Source organism: Notothenia rossii (genome assembly GCF_949606895.1).
Source record: "Notothenia rossii genome assembly, chromosome: 7".
Classification (NCBI taxonomy): domain Eukaryota; kingdom Metazoa; phylum Chordata; class Actinopteri; order Perciformes; family Nototheniidae; genus Notothenia; species Notothenia rossii.
This window is the reverse complement of record NC_136905.1, coordinates 4714262-4721761: the sequence shown is the minus strand read 5'-3', so window position 1 is coordinate 4721761 and position 7500 is coordinate 4714262. Positions and strand designations below refer to the sequence as shown.

The following is a 7500-nucleotide window of genomic DNA, read 5'->3' as shown; positions in this document are numbered from 1 at the left end:
CACGAAAATGAACCTTCAAAAGGTCTGTCGGCAATTTTTTGGCATGCCAACAATTTTGATACCGCTCATGAAGTTGCCGGAGCCTGAGAAACTCCACCGGCGGTCATACGATGGCTAAAGATGCCTTCACGAATGGCCCGATGTTGCTACGATCAGAGCCGAATTTGAACATTTCCTTTCTTGTGTGTCCATCTGGTGTCAATTTCGAGACAGTGTGACGCGGGCTTTATGGCCCTGAGTGTTGCTGACAATACTGCAGACAACCTTTAAACCTCCAGTAATCAGAGAATAAGAACGAAAAACAATCATAAGGTGTTTGCTACTGTTCATTGAAGCATACATTTAAATTAAAACGTAAATTAGAGCGTCGTTATCTTAAAATTCATTACTACCTACGTACCGACAAATCATATTTTATTTTACAGGAAGGAAATCTCATTGATTTATAAAATTGCTTAGAGGTCACTTTTTAGCTAACTTGTAGCATCAAGCTATAAAAAGGGGTGGACAACTCTAACGGCCTGTCTACACTACAGGCATCGAAAAATGCTTTCAACGCTTCGCCCATTCACTTGAATGGGGTGACGTAGAAGATTTTTAATCTTCGCCGAACTGCATTGTGGGGAGCATGGCATGGCTTTGCAAGCATCACGAGCATCTATCGGCATCAAAAGTTGAACAATGTTCAACTTTTGAGGCTCGATGCTTCGCATCAGCCAATCAAATCCCGTTTATGCAAATCCCGCCAGTGCAAGCGCAGCCAATCAAACCGCGTGCAAGCTGGGAGAGCCAGACCGCAGTTCATTTCCTCATATTCCAAACGAGATATTACGGTAGCAAATCACCCGGTTCTTAACGACCATAACTATTTACCGGGATACAAACCGGAGGAACCAGGCATGGAGGGAGGTGGCAGAGACAGTGGGTGAAACTGGTAGGTTTTCGCCTGTTTGGGGATTTTATATCCAGTTTACTTCGTTTTAACATTGCTATTGCTTTGTATGTCGGGTGCGGGAGATTCATGTGATTGGTTGTTGGTCGAGTTGCTCGCAAAAAATCGCCAAGCTTCAGACACGCCCAGCTTCAAGATTTTTTGATGCCTGTAGTGTAGACGGGCCGGGGTAAAGATAAAAAAAAAAAGCCAAATCCAGTGACTGAAAGCAGCCGTCATCCAAATTGTTATGCACCCGTTTTTCTCTACATCTCATTAGTTAAGAGTCACTCATCTTTTCTGCATGAGACCTTCAAATATGTAACCGAATACCACAAAACCTAAGACCTATTTGTCATCTGTCACATTACCCCAGATTATGAGATTATCCAGCCGAGGTACAAAGTGCAAAGAGCCTAAAAAAATGTAAAAAATGTGCGGCTGCCTATCAGAAAACAGGACTTTCCTCCTTCCCAGGAAACATGATTTAGACGGGAGGCATTCCTCTGACAGCAGCTGTAGACGCCTATAATCATTTATGCGGAGTAAATAAAGTGAGTGTTTAGAATACGAAGGTCGACGGGGAGATAAGGGAGTAGAGAGTATTCTTCTCTGCGCTTATCGAGGTGGATTGAGGGAGGAGCACCAGAGGAAATGCATCTGTGTGGTATCCACCTTAACGTCTCATTTATTTACAGCCAACCAGAACTCTTCTTGCTCCTGTTCTTACATTCCTGTCTCTCTTTCTCCCCCCTATGAGTCCTCCTCTATCACTCCTTACCTCCTACATCCCCACCACCTCGTCTTCATCGGCATTTTTCAAGTCTATCTTCTACTCACCTCTGCTTCTCCTTCTTCGGCATATCTTTTTCCTTTCTGCCTTACATCTTGTTTGAACATTTCTTTTCTGTTTCTCTTATTTATTTGTTCTCTGTTTCCCCTTCTCTCTTAACTTTCTATTATGGCTGCAGGTAGCACACCATTTTGTTATTGTTAAATATGGATAAATATATGTTAAATTACGAATTTGAATAAAGTATTTGAATGGCTTTTTATTTATATCGTATCTCTAGTCCCTGGATAGATTCTGCAAAGTCCCCCCAAAAAATAACAAGTTGAAACAATCATTAAGTGCATGCAGAGTAGAGGCTCACAATACAGGAAATGCTAATTAAGACATTTTAAGAAATCAAACCATGTTAATTCATAATTTTTGTTTAATTCTAAAGAAAATAATGATTCCCAAGTCATCAATCATATCTGTATTGTAATTGCAGTATCAATACAAATAATTGCATTAGTTATTTTTCCCCAATCATGCAGCCCTACTGTCCATCTCCTTCCTTTCTCTATCTGTTTTTAACCCAAATTAAATGTCCTTCTTCCGTTATGCCTTTACCTTCCGATATGTATTTGTCTCCACCTTTTTCTTTGCCTCGTCTTCCTCATCTTTTCCCCTCATTATGTCTCCTTTTCTGCACCTCCACCTCCACCCCTTGTTCCTTGTCTCATTGTCTACTTCTTTCGTCTCTCTTTTCCATCCGTCACTCAGCTCTGGAGCAGAGTTGCTGACGCTGTCTGTCTGCCTGCTATTCTTGCATGACTCCCTTATTCCCCCCCCCTCTGTTTACTTTACCAGAATCGGTCTTACAGCCTTTACAGCCATATTGCGCGCCTAACCTAAAAATAAATCTATATAATACGTGAACAATGTTTCTTTAGGCTTGCACCACCGCAGGAACTATTTACAGCGCTGTAAAGAGCATTTTTAGAAAGTTATTTGCAGCACGGACCCAAATGGTTCTCAGAGCTTTTATGGTGAAATAAAGAACCATTGAAGAAAGTATGAAATGTTTCCAATCAGCAGAATTCGGGGACTTTTTTCGGCGCCACATAGGGTCATTATTGTGTTTCGCCAGGTGTTGTTTTTATATGAAACATATCAGATGGATTTTTGAATCAGTTCGGTTCCATATGACTGGCAACCCAAGCAAAGAACTTTACAAGAACTTCCTCTCGACCCAGCCCAGTGTCCCGAGGAATATTATCCAAATTGGACAAGTCCTAAGGCTGCGTTCAGACTGAAAAAACACAGCCGCCTCGTTCACCTGAATGAAGCCAGTCTGGCAGTGAAGAGGGGGTTCCCGCACACAGGGCTGTAGCCAAAAATATGCAGCCGTTGGCATAACCACATCCAGCGAGGTGATGCAGTGGCCAATCAAGCAAACACTTCTGAAGGATTGCATTGTATTCCTAAGGTTAACCGTGTAATTACAAAAAGTAAGAACTTGCAAACTTTTCACAGTTTTAAAATTCTGTCTGGGTTTTTTGTCGTCTGTTAAGCCTCTAAACCTTAAAGTAATTTACTCACAGAATTTTACTACAGGGGTCAATACAAGTCCGTCTTATCTTTACCACAATCTTTCTCTTAATTTTACTGATAGTTGCCATGCAAAAGTATTCTGGAAATTGTGGACAGAGATTATTATTTTTTGAAACACTGCTTTTGAAACTTTTTCAAAGGATTGTCCGATAGGTTTTTTCTTCAGTGTCTTTGGTGCGTCTTCCTGTTCTTCTTCATCTCCCTGTGCCTCCAGTTCTCCTTTTCTGGGTCTTTTTAGCCTTTAACTTTAATAAAATAATCAAAATGTTTTGTAAACCTTGCAATTCAACTTTTATGTACAATTTAGTTCGTAGTATATTTTTACAAGTTGTTTTTAGTCATTAGTCCCTCGATCTGTCCTTCTTCTTATCCATGTTCCACCATCCCTCCTTTAATCGGCCATTTTGACCTCTATAATGGCAATATATAGAGTATATAGATAATTAAGTAATTATAATTGCATTACAATAATGCATATTAAAATGTGTTCCCATTATAAGATATCCTGTATCACCCTGTCTTTAATGACATCACGTAAAGGTGGGGTAGGTAATTCACTTCAGAAACACTTGTTGTTATATTCCATGGAATGCTTTTAACATCCTGATAGCAATGAATACATGAAATGCTTTGACAATAAATACATAAAGAAATGTCATCAGTGGAAGCCGTGGCACTGTAAAAAGCACGACCAATCATCTGAGCCGGCCCGGCTAAAATAACTGGATGGCCTACCTGCCTGTCAGCCTTCCATCTGTGCACAAACTTATCTGGTGCCCTCATTGGTCATGTGCGCGTCCGTGTGTGTTGGAGGAGGGGCTCTGTAAGGAAGTCTGAAGGAAGGGGCAGATTTTTTTCGACTGCGCACTTTCAAATTCTAGCGCACTCAAGCTGGTTTCTCCATTCTTACCTACCCTACCTTTAAAACCATGTGTATCTAGTAGGAATATAATATTAAAAAATGATTTTAATTTGTTTTGAGTACTAATAAAACTGAATTAGTTGGTTATTTGTTGATCATGTGCAGTCATTGGTGGTATTTAAAGTTGATTACAACCTGAAGTTTGACAGTGAAAGCAAGTGTTACTATTGTATGCCAAATCTAGCTTTCCTGATTTACAAGGAATACACAGATGTTGTCAAGGGAAGTGATTGTGTGTGGTATTTGTTTCCTCTGGAGACTGACAGTTGAACATTGTTCTCACAGAAACATATCTCTGGCTTCATAAATGACTTTCCCAGTCATGATGAGGATGTCAGGACTGAGCGATTGCTGTCTGAACTATTACTCGTCTCTTTGGGAGTCCACCAAGGTTGTGTGCTGGGCCCGGGAACATTTTATCCTCGGCTGTCCAGTGATGTTGCAACCTGGGATTTACCTTGTCCAACTTAATATCCTTGATGTAGACTGTTTAAGGACACGTTTTTAAACCTCTCTGTACATCCTAATTCAAGTGAAGAACAAGGGTAGATCAATTGCAGACATAAAATATGTTTTAACAAGTTAACTGAAAACTCGTCCAGAGAAAATTAAAGCTCACAGTTTCATCCGTATTGAACATTTTAAAAGGGTCAAAGCTCTTTATGCCACTCTAAGTCACAGAAATTGACACTTAAAACACACATTTAGTGGAACAGTAATATTCAACTTGTAGCTTACTGTAACTTAGATTTGTTTATACGCCATTCTACCAACCTGTAGGAGCTTCAATCATTGTCTTTTGTGCTGGATTTTCCTACAGTTTCAACGAAAACTTCTGTAATTTTCCACCTGGACTATTTGTTCACCTGTTTTTCGTATCTACAGTAGGTGGGGAAAAGAGATTTTGAAATTGTTCCCATTTTGAGCCAAAGCAGGGAAACATGCTGCAATGTAATCCTTCGGGCAATTGAACAGCGTCAACTTAAAGTGCTTGTGTTGGCCACCTATGGACTCCGATTGTTGTTTCAGACCGTTTTAACGGAATGTTATTGCTTGGCAACACCCTGGGTCCATCCATGTTTACTTCCTGTTAGCTGATATCATTCACATACACAACCGAGGAACCTCTAAAATGTTATAGGTTCCCTCGACTGCAACAACAAAAACCTGCAAAAGGAAATTAATTGGGTCGTATTAAGAATGTTTGCATTAGCCGCGAACATAGTCTATAAGAGTCTGACAACATTATGGAAAAGACTCTGTGTAGACATTTTTCTTACTCTTTATTTTATTTAGTCTAAATGTTATTCTGTCTAATCAATTATCCCCCAAGGGTGAGTTAGGGTTAGGTTTAGGGTTTAGACCGGGGTGGCGTGTGGCACAGTGGGTTGTGCGTTGGTGTTCAGATCAGGGGGTCACAGGTTCAAACCCCACTGCAGTCAGCATGTCGTTGTGTCCCTGAGACACTTCACCCCAAATTGCTCCTGTGGGGATTGCCCACAGTATTGAGTATGTAAGTTGCTTTGGATAAAAGCGTCTAACGAGTATAATGTAATGTAATGTAAAAAATCTGCAAAAATATTCAGCCACAAAACTAAACATATTCTGAATAGCAAGGGTTCAGATCTCGTTAGACTTCCAGAAACATGGCTTTCTCTTTTTGCCTAAAACTTAGTAGTAGTGATTGTTTACTGCCTAAATAAAAGCAGGCAGTATGAGAAAGAGCTTTTTGAACAACTTTGAAACACGTCACAGTAGAAACACTAAATACACATATGAACCTGAAAATGATTATTATACGTTTTCCTTAATCCTAAAATGCTCACTCTTTAAGAAGTAGAACATGTTCACTTACACAAACCGCTTTGGTCTTTTGAGATTATTGAATAAAACAATCCCTCTCTTGTTTCTGGGCACGGGGAAAAAAAACTCTCCAATTTGGGCATTAGTGGGAACTTTGTCTTAATGTATCGCTCTGGCTCCGGCCCAACGGCGCTGCGCTCCACCTTTCTTAGCTTCCTTTCTTCTCGTTCAGGAGGATGAATGTCTGTAGTTTAGCTCTAAAGACATTTGATTTTCCCCCGCAGCATGTGGAGCGCATGTGTCCGTCTTGGCGTGAGCGTGCCAAGTTTCCACAGAAACCTGCAGTTATGTTGCTCTAAGTATTTGATAACCTGGTGAGGTATTGTAGTAAGAATAGGTCACCCACCCCCCATTTCTCCTCCTCTTCCTCCTGCTCTTCCTCCTCTCTCATTTTCATTTGACTTTTTCTTTTCTCCCACTGTTTTTTCCTCCATTCTTATCTCTGCTCGTCCCTCTACTCATCTTTTTTACGTCTTTAATATCGGCCCTTCCCCTCTATCATCATCTCATCTCCTCGACCTTCTACAACTCTCCCACCTCCTCTCTCTCTCTCTCTCTCTCTCTCTCTCTCTCTCTCTCTCCCTGTTTCAGTCCGTGTCTCTCTGTCATCATCATTACAGGGTTGATTACCTGTCATTATGGCTCATTAGGGGCCTATCAGCATGGCGGCAGGCAGGGGGAGGAAGGGGTGAGGGGTAAGAGAAGAGGGGAGATTTGAAGGCTACCTGTCAACACAACTTCACCCCCCCCCCCTCTGCACGCACACACACACACACACACACACACACACACACACACACACACACACACACACACACACACACACACACACACACACACACACACACACACACACACACACACACACACACACACACACACACACACACACACACACACACACTCACACACTCACACTCACACTTACAGACTCAGATTCACTCATCCAGAGTCATCCATTCAGGCTAGTTATGGGTTTAGGAGTTTGCTGTACAAGATTGTGTGTGTTTGTGTGTGTGTGTGTGTGTGTGTGTGTGTGTGTGTGTGTGTGTGTGTGTGTGTGTGTGTGTGTGTGTGTGTGTGTGTGTGTGTGTGTGTGTGTGTGTGTGTGTGTGTGTGTGTGTGTGTGTGTGTGTGTGTGTGTGTGTGTGTGTGTGTGTGTGTGTGTGTGTGTGTGTGTGTGTGTGTGTGTGTGTGTGTGTGTCCAATCCTCTCCAGTTTGTGTGTACAGACAGGGAGATCGAAATGCTATTCCCCACAATCCCGAATACAAAAATAGGAATAGAAAGCAGTATTCAATGTTTACTTCAGATTAGCTCCACGTCAGAAATGATCATGCTTGTCATATGTCTCTCTCCATAGAGGCTGAATCATCATGTTAATCACATAGCTATCATATGC

At 41.4% G+C, this 7500-nt stretch overlaps 1 protein-coding gene across 1 annotated transcript in view; it reads left to right on the top strand.

Annotated features, from left to right (window-relative positions):
- Window positions 1-7500, top strand: part of bbs9 (Bardet-Biedl syndrome 9) — a 193393-nt gene that overhangs the window by 100659 nt on the left and 85234 nt on the right. The window lies entirely within an intron of this gene.